The sequence below is a fragment of the Ambystoma mexicanum genome, chromosome 11 (assembly GCF_040938575.1).
Source record: "Ambystoma mexicanum isolate Mex_15411 chromosome 11, UKY_AmexF1_1, whole genome shotgun sequence".
Lineage (NCBI taxonomy): Eukaryota > Metazoa > Chordata > Amphibia > Caudata > Ambystomatidae > Ambystoma > Ambystoma mexicanum.
Window position 1 is genome coordinate 1,337,750,627 of NC_090934.1, and position 15,030 is coordinate 1,337,765,656.

Consider the following 15,030-nt stretch of genomic DNA (forward strand, 5'->3'; position numbering starts at 1 on the left):
GAGGTGGTCTCATTTTCGTGTGGATTGAGGATGCATTCATTTGGCTGCCTGCAGTTAGGGGGTGCATGCTGCACATGTAGGGGTTGTTTATGGCTTCTTGATTGATTTGTTTGTTCATTCTGACTTTTAGAGGGCGCTGTCAGGGCAAAGTATGTATTGCACTATGGGGTCACATGGTACTGCACATGTTCGTGGTTTGTGGATTTCGCATTGTTTCTCTTGGCCAACCTACCTGATTCTCCGGATGTCGGCACTCCTTTCTCCATCCCTCCGACTCCCTCTATGCTCTCCATTCCTATGGTGGAGGCGCAGATTTCCTCCCAGGGGGTCAACTTGATGGGCGACTCTGAACCCCCCCCGGTAGCTGTGGCGATGTTCCTGTTCGCAGAAAGTATGCTGCGTACGCGGATCCGCAGGTCGTCCCACCGCTTGCGACATTGCTGTGGCGTGCGGGGTGTTGTCCCCACCGCACTTACGCGCTGTGCCACCAGGGCCCATATGGCCTTCTTGTTGGCAAGGGCCGTCCTGGTCATTTGACTGGAGAAGACGACAGCGGAATTTTCCTGGAGGGTCTCGGTGAGCACGGTCAGTTCCTCTCGGGAGAAGTGTACCTGCCGCTTGCGGTCACACGCTTTCTTGGCTACCTTTCCCATATTTATTTTTTTAACTGGGGTTGCTAACGGGTTGGGATGTGTGTCAGGGTCGGATTTTTTATGGTTGTGTTGGGATTCGGATTTTATAGTTGTGCGGCGTGCTGTTTCCCGTTCCGGCCACATGCTTTTACTTCCGTTTCCGTATATTTACGGTGGCCGTAATTTGCGGTGCACGCTCGTTACGGTGACCGCTCATTACGGTGACCGCTAAGATGGGTGGCGGTATTGCACCTGGTGCAGCGTACGGCGGCGGTAAGGGCCGTTTTGGGGTCATTTCCGCCATCGCAGCCTTTCGGATTCCGCCATGGCGTAATGCTCGTGCCCGATGGGTCGTGATTGGCCGCACTTTGCTCCTTCGTGCAATGGCGGAAACGCTATTTACGCTGTTGCGGTCCGGTCAGTCACTTTCCGCCAGGGTCGTAATGAGGCCCTATGTGTTTTGTGGCACTTTCCTTTCTGTTATTCTGCTATTCTGTTACTACATTGTTACTACTTGGTTACTTTTTTTTCTAAGTTCGTCTGTAAAAGGTTTGTAAAGCGAATACAAATAAATCATTTTTTTTAAAAAAGTGAAACATTTGCTGACCTCAAAGGGGAAGCCCATATACTCATTCATATATCTTAGTTCTTAGATTCTGGAATGAGTTGAAATATATGCAAAGCCTCCTTCCTGACAGAAAAGGCTGCAGCCGTTATTACAAGAGATTCTGCTCCATAAATACTACTCCAGAATTGCTGTGTCTCAATAAACTCTAGCGTTGGAGTAAGAGCTATTTAACCCTTCATATACGCACTATTTCGTTTTCGGCAATCAGTTAGAATATGCTGGGTAGTCTCTACCACCGAATTACATAGGGGACAGAGTCTATCCTTATATGGGGTCCCAGTTCAACTACCAGTGTGCTCCCGAGTCGGGAGAATATTGAACCACATATAAATGATAAATCTTCTCAGCTGCCTAGAGCATAATTTGGTAAAGTATGTGCATGGTAAATGAGGACAAAACATTGAGTTCTGTACAATACATACTTTTTGGTTTTTGGGGAGATTACTCAAATTATTATCTGCATCCCACACTTTATTTTTTATTTTTAGGAATCATCAGTGCATTAGGGAGGTCAATCAGTTGTTCTATAGGAAGTCCTAAATTACCTAAGTGATCTATTACCGTAGCACACAGTTCTTGTAAAAATCAGTTAGCTTGTTCATGATGATATTGTTTAGCAATTAAGCTCAATAACAAAGCTGTCGCCAATTGGGGAGAATATAAAGAGAGTGACAGTTTACAATCTTGCAATAGCGATAAAGATCTCAGGGAGGAGAGGCCAAGCTCATGTCTTAATGCTTCCACTGGAAAGGATGAAGGCACACCAAGTATAGAACGAAGAAGCTTCCCCTCCAATTTCTCTAGCCACATTGTTTGAGTCTCAGGAAACGTAGACAGACCATAAGGAATTCCTGGGACTATGCTAGTCCTATAGACAGTAATACGACCTTCACTATTATAACCTCCTTTGTTGCTAATGAACTTTGTAATGGCTAACCATTTCGTTAAAACTTTAGGCATAGTGTTATCACTGTAGATGTTATGTCGTGGACAAGATTTAATTGGAACTCCAAGCTACATGTATTTCTCTACCACTTCAAGTGGTTTTTCGTTAATAGTCCATGTAAAAGGGATTTCTTTAATTCTACCACCAATGATTTCAACTTTGGGTTTAGAGATATTCATTTTAAGGTTATTCTTCTTCGTATAAAGTAGCAAAGCATCAATAAAATGTTGTAATCCAATTGGGGTGTATTCAAGCAGGACTTTATTGTCCGCACAACCTTGCCATGCTGGTGGCACATTCCGAATCGAGGGAGGAAAATTACAGGCTGCTTTAATTGCAAAATCCAGATCTGAAATGTATATATTAAAATAGCAGGGGAGCGAGTACACACCCCTGCTTAAGACCTCCGTTCATAGGAATATGTTGCGTTACCAGGCCTTCTTGATTTATTCACACTGCTAACGAAGTGTCAGTATATAGTGCCTTAATGTAATGTAACAACATGGCATTGATTCCCCAACTGCTCAATTTATTCCATAATCCAGGTTGAGAGACTGAATTGAATGCCTTGATAAAATCTACAAAACAAAGGTAACGTTTCTTAGATCCAAGGCCAGAGGCCTCAGCCATGGCACAGAGAAGAGCCCATATATGGTGGATAGTGCCATGGTGTTTGCAAAATACTGTCTGGTGCTTATGAATCAGTCCTTTCTTCTCGGCCCATTTGTTAAGCTGTTTTAGTAACATACTGGAGAACATTTTTTGACGGGTGTCTGCCGTTGCAAGGAGCCTATAATTAGCAGAATAACTCTAATTCCTTTTCTTAAAACGGGCACTAAAATAGACTCCTGCCAGCTATCCAGAATCACTTCTGTTACCATGATGTCCCAAAAAATTCAATCCAATATTGATGTCCAGAAATTAGGATTGGCTTTAAAAACAACATTAGCACTACCATCTGGACCAGGAACCCTCGAATTATTAAATCTTTTAATAATCTCAAAAATATCCCTAATCTCAAAGTTAAACTCCTCGACCAATGGTGGAGGATACGTTTCTATTGCAGCGACTGTAAATTCGATATTGTAATTTAGGTCTGAGATCGCTTTTGTCCAAACAGCCTCTGAAATTGAGTTATAATCGTGAGGTGTTTGTCCAACAGTGAAATTCCTAAATAATGCCCAAAATGTCTTATTGTCATTATTTCTAAATAATTCATATAACAGCTTCCAATTAGCATTGACAATTGAGTATTTATGAGCTCTGAGACCAGTCTTATGCCAAGTGCATATACTTGCCAGATGCCTCCCTCTGTCTCCGCTAGATATCAACAAATTATTTTTAACCGATGCTCTGGCTCGCTGATAAGCCCTTTTTCATTGTGTATTGCTATGTTCAAAGGTCCTTTGTGAGCACAATTCTCATTACAAATATTATGAATCAAGCACAAATGCGTTTCCAGAGTACTCCTCATCCCCCTCAGATCCCAGTTATTAACCTACAACCACCACTGAAGAGAGAAGCAATTACCACTAATCTACATGGTCAGCCTTTTAATGTTGGTTTCGGTCCAAATAATCATCACTCAAGATGGGGTTCTTGGGGCTCTCCCTAAAAGCAGTCTCCAGATCTGGGACAATGCCTTTTATCAAGGAAGTGAGTGAGAGTTGCTCTCCAAAATCTAGTATCTGATTTCCTAAAGCTCTCTGCTACATTGGCCAACTTCTAAAGCCCCCTACTCATGTCTCTGGGGAACTGGCAATATAACTGCGCAGAAGGAAAAGCATCATAGGATCAAATACTACATATGAAACACACCTTATCCATAGGCTGCTTCCTTCTCTCCCCTACATATATGATTGGCAATGTGGGTTTAATAGGGGGATCTCCCAATTGAATAAGAGAAAGTTCAAACTGAGCAACAGAATGATGGACGGTGTGTCTTAACTGGTAGGGGGCTGGGTTCATGGGTCATATTTTTGGGTAGGTTGTAGAGGGATGGAAGAGGTTGACGGGCCATCACTGAGGCCAGCACTGTGTTAGGTAATGGTTAATAACAATGTTCAGGGTGATTATTTGGACCATAGGGGTGGCACTCCAGGCCTCGGTCACTCATTCTTATCATATACAACAAATGTCATTAAAATATGAATTGCTGTATGACACATCTCTGTTGGTGCTAAAGGACAGGGCGGTTCACAATGGAGGTAAGGGTTTCGGCTGGCGTTTCCTTCATGGGTATTCCACACTTTTGCCAAAACACTCTTTTGCTGCATTTTCTTCTGAGCTTTTTGCCAAATCGTTCCCTGCAAAAATGCAGATGGTAAATTGGGCTAAGGTACATAGAAGGGTGGTATGGATGGAGGGTTCAGCGGGGTCTCCCCCACATTTTGCAGTAAATTAGAAAAATGGTAAAAATTGGTCAAACAAATTCGCCAAAAGTGTACTTCGGCAAAAAAAAAGCCAGGGAAAAACTAATGTTTCCAGCAAATTCTATGGCAACATTTAGCCATTCAGATGCCATGTGAATTCATTCTGCAGCTCCCCTTTCTTTGTTTTTTTTAATTTTATTTTTTTATGCTGGGTTTCCCCCTTTACCTTCCTTACTTCGGCAAAAAAAGCCAGGGAAAAACTAATGTTTCCAGGGAATTCTATGGCAATATTTAGCCATTCAGATGCCACGTGAATTCATTCTGCAGCTCCCCTTTCTTTATTTTTTTTATTTATTTTTTTTATGCTGGGTTTCCCCCTTTACCTTCCTTAACCTTCTCTCCCCCTCCGCCTAAACCACTGGCCCTTAAACTCCTGCGTAAGGTGTTGGAAAGAGTAGATAGCGTTTTTTGTTAGCAGCATTCTAAGGCTGGCATAGTGACCCAGTACATTATAGGAACTCAATCCGTGGCCATCAAATCTTTTGGGCTATACATCTCATGATCCTTCAGAATAGCAGACTGTGCTGATTTGGGGAAATGTGGACTGCAGATCAACATATTTGGAAGGCCACAAATTGAATAGCCATGCGTATGCTTTCCTTTTTCGTTCACAGCGCTTCTAGGGAAGCACCCCTTAATTGTCCGTTATTTGTAGAATGTCTTTGGTTAGAGAATGTGTATCAAAATGTGTGATGCTCGAGGGCCTTCCTTTGTTTCTCACCTTCCTTTGCCCCCTAGAAACTGATTTGTTTATCATGCATGGGCGCTTCTAAGCGTTGTCAATAACAGTATTCCGGCTTTTTCCCCAAGCACAAGGTTTGTGAAAGTCTGATTCTATGGGTTGCCCCTAACCTGTTCTCTGTCCTCCATCCTCTGGTCTGTATCATTCTGAGCCCTCATCAGGACAAACTTCTTGTCCAATCGTTGCTCTCCATTTTGATCTTGACTCCAAAGTCGTCATTGGCACACCTGCGCACATCTGGTACAGACACCCTCTCTAGTTTCATTAATTTTATAAATGTGCTAATGCACTTGTTAAGTAAGGAATGCTATCAGGAATGAGCCAGAGCTGCAGGTACAAAAGAGAAGCTTTATTGTATCTGTTGCGCATCACAGGACCAGGATAGCCCGCAGCAGGTAAGTAGAAGAAAGACATAGGGACATCCAACGGCACGCAGTCCCTCCAAGACATGATCTGTCAACTGCCACACATGAAACACTCAGCAGCTCAAGCACACAGTATTCCATTCACAGAGCAGGGATGACATCATACATGCAGACAACGAAGACAGAGCAGACAGGAGGCACGTCACTGCCCCCCCTGCACCCCCTTTTCTGGAAACATCAGAAAAGGAAGAATACTAAAGGAGGCATAAAAGAGAGGATTATCAATGCGTAGGGAAAGTAGAACCCCAAACACTCTGAAGTTTAAGCAGACCAACTAACCCCTTGACATGAAAAACAAAAGGTCCTACTAGTTGGTCTGCTTAAACTACGTCCACAAGTGTGCGACAAACTAATTCCATACTCACTCAGGGGATTCTAGTCCTTCCCCATCAAGCAAAAGAGCACCTCAACATCAGCGTGTTACACATCTGAAGACCAAAGCCATTGCTAGGGGGGGTGAGGGGGCTATAGCTGGGGGTCTTTTGGTTGTAGCTCCGGATAAAAGCTCAGGGACTACAACCAAAAGGGTAGCTAGCCCCAAGTCCCGACATTAGCTTAGCCCTGGATCTTTTCCAGACCTAGCAACGCCCCTGCTGAAGACTAAAACTGATAGAGTCTCACCAGCTAAACGGTGGCACACGCCCCAAACGACTCCGGGATAAACCTTCTGACACCTGCCGTACCCCTCAATGCACATGCAAAATGCACATCCGGGGGACCAAAGAGTCAAAGGATAGCTCACCAAACTGCTCATTCTAAATCGGCCTTCACACATCGCACACTGCCCAGTATCATTACCAGTCGACAGTAAGTGGGACCAGAACACACAACTGCAACCACAAGGTATAAAACTGACTTTGCACGAGTTGTGAGTCCCCTACAGCAGGGATACTTTTACATTACATGGAGCATGCACATGGGGTACAAGCAAAATCGTGCACGCATCCCACGTGACCCAGTAACCCAAGTATAACTTCCTCAGCTCAGTATGTGCAATAGGACAGTGCCCAACACCACTGCACTCTAAAGTAGGCAAAGAGGATGCTACATGAATTACTATGCCAAAAAACATAAAGCCACATAATTCTAGCAAGCAAACTAACCATCGGTAAAACAGGGTTCCACCCCCCACCCCAGTTCCATGGTTTGCTAGGCCATGGGCCAAGAAGGGCACTTCAGTGAAAGTTGTCCCATTTCATTCATAAGGCACAATGCAGTCCAAGCAACCCACAAGGCAATGCGCAGGTCTAATAAGACATGGATAACTGTGGGTCCAAATGAAGCTACTAACCAGGCTCAGTGTCCAGTAGTTAACCTCATATATTAGACAATGTAAGGCAGATATAATCCAACCTGATGTAGAGGGCAAGACATGCAAACTCGTTCACCCAACAAGGAAAGTACTGACATCATAACTAAGCCACAGCCTGACCATGCTATAATGGCTGCCAAAATAGGTTTTGCTCACCGTTGGGTAAGAGGCCATTCAAACGAGTACCAGACACATTGAATGGAGCTTTCCATGGGGTGCCCCCAGAGTAACTCTCCAGACAGTTTACAGTGATCAGTTGTTACCCCATTAGCAGTATTTTTCAACCAACTTTAACCAGTCCCTTCACTGCTGCAGCACGGACGCCCCAATCCTTCACCCCATCAATGGCTTCAGCTCCCAGACATCATCGTTTCAGACCAAGTGAGCAGAGCTTCAATATCCAGTGTGAACCTGCAGCCACCCAATGAGTCTATACTGACGAAGCGTCCCCGAAGAATACTTCCCTCACACTGGAGGACCAAAGTACATGACGCGCAGTAATGCCAGGAGATACAAGGCCTGCCAGATTGAGCCGCTCACATCACAGCAACATCAGCTAGGAGAAACTCTGATGTGTCAGACACAGAGGATGTTCCAACAGATGTCATCTTTTGGATGAAGTCAGGGAACCGTGCAGAGATCCTGAGGAACTGGGATTTACCAGCATTGAGTGCCAGAAAGCTGCAGACAGCACACAGGCCGCTCCCAGTGCAGGGCGCTCTGTCAATGCAGATCCTGGCCTAAAGGCAGTGTCGCCTCATTTCTCTACGGGCCAAAGCCTGTGAGAGCACGCACTCCTTTGCAATTGCTGAAAGCTACAAATGGAGGCTCTGGATATTGGAGAGAATGACTGTGCCTGGCTTAGGCAGTCCAAATGGCAGCTGCTGAGAGCAATGATTGAGAGAGCAATATGATATCTTCGCCGGGAGAGGCTGGCAGGCATGGTGTCCAGTCATTTGGTCGACTACAAACTGGTCGACTGCAATTTGGTCGACGTCATTTGGTCGAAAACCAAATGGTCGAATTTTTTTTTTTTTATTTATATATGTGTTTTGTGGGTTTTCGTGTTAAAAAAAAAAAAAGAAAGAAAAAAAAGGGGGTTGGGGGGGGGACCCCCCCCAAAAAAAAAAAAAAAGGGGTAAAAAAAAAAAAAAAAAAAAATTCGACCATTTGGTTTTCGACCAAATTGATTCGACCAGTTGTCCAGTCGACCAATTGATTTCGACCAAATGACTGGCAACCGGTTGTAGCTTAGAGACCCAAGCGACTCCTCACTGATGACGCCCAATGAGCCTGAAACATGTCTGGGGATGTGTGTCGACTCGTCCAGAAGGGATCAGACCTAGCAGTTTGTGCTGCACAGGAGCAATTTGCATATCATCCTTCCCCTTTCTGTAATGGCTTGGCAGGGGACGAACAATGGTCTGGAGGGTTGCCCAGAGCAATGCCAGAGGTTAAGATTAATTTTTCTGGGAGGTGGTAGTTGTCCCCCAGCACAGCAGAGGCTGTTTAGGGTTCAACTTGTCTCCAGTGTTGTGGTGTAACATCAGGACTGAGCCAGCAGCCTCAGGCCGAAAAACAGATGGTTTATTGTAGCTGTTATAGTTTACAGGGCCAGGATAGGCCAGGGCAGTTAAGTAGAAGTATACAAGAGAAATGGACATCCACTGGCACTCCCTCACCCCAAGCCAGCCTCTCCCAACTGTCACACATGAACATTCAGCAGCCCACTCACAGAGCACTCATTACATCACCCATGCAGCTATGATGCACACCACAGCAGCACTATTCACCAGACTTATGTACGTGTCAATCTTAATAACCTGGCTTCTTTAGAGGAACTTCAATAGAGTTTAAAGACCAGTGTGCATTGTATGAGCTATGCTAACGCAAGCATTTTGCCATAGAACTCACACCTCATTCTATGCAGCCATATCAGTGGTCTCTCTTTAAAGAATCAATGGATTGGTCTCAGTCATTACTTTGCTCATTAATATCCCTCTAGTTTTTGAAATAGTCGATAAAAGAAAGGACATATTAAATATTAAATGAACATTCTTCTGTTGTGTGATTGCCTGGTCTGACACAGCCATTATCTCATCTTCGATTTAGTTGTGAATTTACTTTTTTATGAAACTGTTTAAATAGCCCTATGTTTAGAACTTTTTTTAGAGTTGTGATATTATCACTTCACATCAGACTCTAAGTTCCAGTCCTTGTCCATGTTCTAGTAAACGTTTGTGACTGCTCGTCTTTCATTCTATCTATGTGACTTTTTCTTTTTACTGCATACGATTACCCACAGAGGTAAAAGTACAAAACCAACACCTTATAGAATGCCAGGGACTGACCTGTGAACACACAAAGATCAATTCAAGTAGTTATCAGGTTAAAGGAAGTGTATTCTTAGGAAAATCACACAAAGCAGCTGCTGGTGAAATTAAAGAACACTTTGCCATTATGGACGCAGCATTCACTGGACACTCAAATTCGAAAAATGTCTGAAACGCCTAGAGACCGCTTGATTCATTAGCACATAGTGTGCAAAGAAATGAGATGTGTCCCCGTGCATCTGCGGTCACCCATCAGCATAATGCTCTGTGGTGCCCAGGTGCCACCTGACGCCATCCTTGCGGAATGGCTCCAGTGCACTGGAGCCATTCTCCCGCAGAGCTTCAGACTCCAGCCACTGCTGGTAGAGCTGCCAAAAGACTGGCGCATCTTGCATGATGAGGACTTCCGGTCTGGGGCAGCGCATTGTTAGAGCGAGAAGCCGAACCAACTTCCTTCGCAATGTTTATCTCAAAGAAAGTCGAAACTATTTGATTATTTCAGGGATGGTTAGCATTATGACTTATGCGTTTTTGCGAAGTTTTCCTGCGGCCATCCTTTGCATATTGAAATTACAATTCACTAAAAGGCAGGACACGGAGGCAGGTATTATGGGTGTGTATCTTTAATTCTCCACTCTTCAGCAGCTAAACTACATCACAATGGTGAGAATGTCCATCACCTAGTGATGAAAGACCCTGACAACCATCAGCCTCTTTCTTCACTGCCCTTCAGCCAGTTAAGTGCAATGGTGGGATAGCAGGTTTGATCGCCTTCCTACACGTATGCTTTCTAAGTCGGATTTATTTTCTTGCCGTTAATAGGGTTTCATATTTTCCTAACTTCATATTGGTATCATCATTGCTGTAGATTTCCTTTACCCTCCAGTTTTTTTAAAAAAATGTTTGCTGTGTGTATTGTTCTAAATGTTGCCAACGCCTGACGCCGTTAATGAATGAATTAATCAATCTTTCATAATGCGCTTAATACATGTGATTAGTCTCTAAGCGCGGGACGGGGATTCGAACCTGTGTTGCTCTGTGTTATCTTACTTCGCTTGCTTCGAAACTGGTACCGTGTTTTTCCCTCTGAGGGAATAAAGAGTCTCGCTGCTTATGTATGCAGATTGCACTCTGGCTATTTGGGCCCATTTGGACACATTGCAAATCCCAGCCACTTGGGCATGTCACCCATATTCTAATAATGCATAATTTGACATTTCAATACGTGTTGTGTTTTTTAAGAATTGAATGTTGATTTAGGGTTCTAGGTGAGAGCAAAAAAAAAGTTGGATTCTTGGAGGGAGCAAAACAAGTTGGCCTCTTGCTTGAATTGCCATGCATATTGGAGTGCCAATATGGCCCCACTGTGGCACAAGCCAAGATTGGCAACACGGAAGGGGCCCTGTGGTCAGAGGCCTGTAGCCAGAGGCTGAACTCAGTCCTTGAACCTTGATTGCATGTCTGAGGGAGTAGGTTCCCTTCCGACCAAGAGAATGCCCTCTTTGGGTGGGTATGATGCTGGCAACCCAATCTGCAGAGATGTTCCCTGCCCACAAGTTACAGCCTGTATTCCATGGCAGTTAGCAAGTTATGTAAAGGAGCCAAGCCTAAGGGAAGGGAAGACCTCTGTAACACCACCACACATCCCTTTTTTTTAGTTTTGGTAATTGCAGACTGACTTATGGGAGGATTACTTGTTTCAGTTCACATGCCAGCCTTTCGTCCTATCTTTAATAACAAGTTTGAGTGTTCTGGGAACAGTTAGTAAAATTCCAATTATATATGTAATGTTGATACAATTTTTAAAAGTAAAAAAAAAACTGCAGCGATTATGGCATTCCTGTACAATATACACACTGTGAGCTTTTTCGGCAATGATAATCCCCTGTCCGTTATGCATTGATGAACATTAACTAGTTATAACTGCATATTTTTCCAAAAGGTACTAAGGTTTGGTAAAGCAATGTAGATTGTTGGCCATGACAGCTATCTACTAGTCTGGTTCTCTTCTTGAGTCGATATTCATATAGAGGTGGAGGATGAGTAGGAAGAGACCCTCCAAAAGGATTAGAAGATGTGTTTTCCGGAGACAAAGTATGTGCCCCCTAAGACCCACATTATCCGCCTAAGATAAGACAGAGCAAATCCAAGTGCCAGGTGAACTATACCTCATCACCATGACCATTGGCGAAGAAGCCGAAGGGCAAATCTCATTGCCGTCACATGTGCCTTAACCAATGGGAAGCCATTGCAGCTTGACTCGTCGAAGAAACCAGCTGCCCCGTGAGGCCCGCTGCCAACTTGTTGCCAATGTAGTAATGGTGCAGGAGGCAGTCAAAAGGGGACCAACAAGAAGAGCTATTGTAAGCGGCCCCCACAGCACAGCCGCAGCACAGGAGCCCCTCCAACCGTCTTGCAAAGAATAGTGAGGTCAAAATATGGAATCCCATCAGAACACATAACAAGGGGATAACATAACACTATCTTTTCATACTCTCATTGAACTTTAAAGATGATTGGCACTGGAGAAAGAACCTCATAGCTAATAGAAGTAACACTGTAATAAATCTCACTATTGAGACTTCCCGGAATGAGCTGCGGGCTCAAGGAGAAGGAGCGGCAAAAGATTCAAAGTGGATTTTATTCACAACTGAAAAATAGAAAAACTATAGAAAAATAAGATGACGGAGGCCGAATAGACAAATATTGCTAAATCATTAAATACTTGCACTGGTCTAGTTATATATTATTTGGCGTTTTTATATAGCACTGTTTAACAGGTGTGACCAACTACCATTCGTATTACCCCATGTGTGGTCCTCCATGTATAACCGTGGAATAATTGAGGCATGATACGGCCTGTTGGTGTATCGAACCCTTGTCTATGTGACACCTACTGCTCACTGGAGCATACTCACTATGTGTAGAGCTACCTGCTCCAACCCCCTGAAGACAAACTAGACTTTTGTTACCATACAGTTGTCCTTAGTGAATTTAGAGTTATTTCCTAACATATTTGCCCCACATACATGGGGTTTTGTCAGCAATGTCATTTTTCTTTCTAATTTGCCAATTCAAGTTAATCATAGATGTTTTAGTGTACCATGTTTGGTCCTGGAGTGCTCTGAAAACCATCTGACAATGGAATAGATGTATTCCAGATTCTGAATATGACTGGATTCTGTATTCAGTAACTGAAACCAGAAGGATTGTTTTTTTCTTTTACATAAAGCACCCATATGCAAGACCCTGATCCATCTGAAAGATCATATGCCACGTTTACTGAGAAGGGACAGAGGTGTAACAAGCAGTAGCATGGAATGCATGACATCTGAGGGACTTGATTTATGGGGATCTTTAGGGCCCGATTTTGATATCCCTTTCTCTGCTTTTTTTAAATCAATTGCACTTGAAAGCAGAGACAATAGATGCTAATTCGCAAACGCTGTACGTGCATGTGTCTATTTATCGCACACAATTGGGCCTTTCTGAAGGGCATGAATTATTCAAATGGTGATGCACTTTAATATTTTCTACCCTTGAAGTATAGCCTTCTGTATACCTGCTCTGCCAACAAAAGGCTGGGAACCGAGGAATGCACAGAGCAGACTGTGAACATTCCATGCCTCTACCTTCCCTACTGGGCCAGAGAAATAGAGTGCAAAGCATGACCATTCCCATGCTTTATTTACAATTGGATTGCTAAAATACACCTGGGCATAGGAATAGAGTAATGCACACACCAAACTGCGACACTTGTCCTTGGCCTCAAGCCCAGGGATCATATCTCTCTGGTAGTAGCCAAACTGATAGTTTCCAATTGATCGTATGGCAAATCTAGCCAAATTCGGCCAGTACCATTCGATCGTTTGTAAACAATCAGATTGGGTAATTGCTACCAAACATTGGCAGCGGGGGTTGAGGGGTTGTCCCCCGCACTCCATGTTTGGTAGTGATGGCCTTTGGGGGTAGCCAGGGTGTCCCCCGCTTCCGGCGGTGTGGAGGCAGGGAAAAAAAAAAAGAAAAGCATACCCTTCAGGGTCAGATCCAACCCACGTAGGAGGGACGGATCCATTGCCGCAGGCTCAGAAGATGAGTGAATGCCAAATAGGTCAGTAGGGTGTGGGTGGGTGAATGTATTGGGAGCTGTGGGGGGTTTAAGTTTGGCCGAATTTGGCAGGAGCAAAATTGTTTTTGTGGCCGAATTGGCCGTGACCAATTCGTCCGCGAACAATTGTGCCACGGCCAAATCATATACATCCATCTGTCCAGTCCTGACATCTCTCCACTGGCTCCTGTTGGCTACAAGGTTCAAGTTCAAGACCCTGCATTGTCCACAAGGCTTTATGGGGCTGTGGACCACACTACATCCAACTCTCTCTTCCTAAGCACTTTTCCTCTCGAGCCCTCCGCTCATCCACCTCCAACTCTCTGAGGGTCAGACGCTTCTCCAGGCAGAGATTGGGGCGGGTGGGTAGATCTCGCTCCTTGGCTCGCGCTTCCCTCTGGAACAGCCTCCCTGCCTCTCACAACCTTGATCAGGACCACCTCAGATTCCAGAAGCAACTCAAGACCTTCCTTTTCACATCTGCCTTCTCTCTCTCTCTCTCCCCTTCTCATGTTCTTGTCGGTCCTAACTGGTTACCTGGCCACCCTCTGATCCTTATGGGGACCAGGCTCCTTCACACCCAGTAGCCCCTCACACTGCCTCTGGGCCTACTGTGCACTAGGGACTGTATCTGCTGCCCTACAGTCGCCTGCCTCCTTGCACTTACTTTGAGCCGGCCACTCCGGCGGCACTTACTTGAGCTTTCCTTATTGCACTCTCCCCTGCTCCCCCCTGGCACTTCTCTCCCTCCGCTTGCACTTGCACGATCTGAACGACATAAGGCCTAGTAAGATTGTTTGTTTTTTCCCTCTTTGTCTCCCCTTCCTTGTCTTGTCCTGCCTAGAAACACTTGTGTACAGGCACATTATAAATAACTTATCACATCATATCAAACATTTTAACACCCAATATTTGCAATGCACACTGTGCACATAAGTGTGAGTGCACATCACAGTTTACAGCATTTGCTAAACGCATATATATGTAAAGTCAACAAGGCTCCGGGCGACTTGTTTGTTCAAAGCCTCGTACACCTCGTGCATGCATGACCAATTTGTGAACTAGTGGACCAGCCTGGATTGGACTACTGTAACGGATGTTCCCAGGCTGCGATATGCAGTTTTCATAAAGTGTCCTGCCTCCTGTATGTTTTAAGATTTGGAGCATTAGCATAGGTGATGCATACTTAATGGACTCCTAATCCTTTTTTTAGGAACATTTCAACCCACATAGTTCTTCTAGGCACTCATATTCTGGTAAACACATAAGCATAAGTTTCTGCACATCTGGCAATTTTGGCATATCAATGGCAAATGCCTAGTTCTAAAAATAACGAATTCCAATTTCCATACACACCTCCCTTAACACTACCAAGGATGCCTCCTTTGCTCAATACAATTAAGTCTTATATCCTGCCTTTTCACCTAAAGTCAATTCCCAAGAATCTCAAGACACAGACGAGTGACTGGATG

The 15,030-nt window shown here is 44.3% G+C and overlaps 1 protein-coding gene across 1 annotated transcript in view; it reads left to right on the forward strand.

Annotated features, from left to right (window-relative positions):
- The window catches only part of UNC13C (unc-13 homolog C), a 1,404,640-nt gene that overhangs the window by 286,978 nt on the left and 1,102,632 nt on the right, over positions 1-15,030 (forward strand). The window lies entirely within an intron of this gene.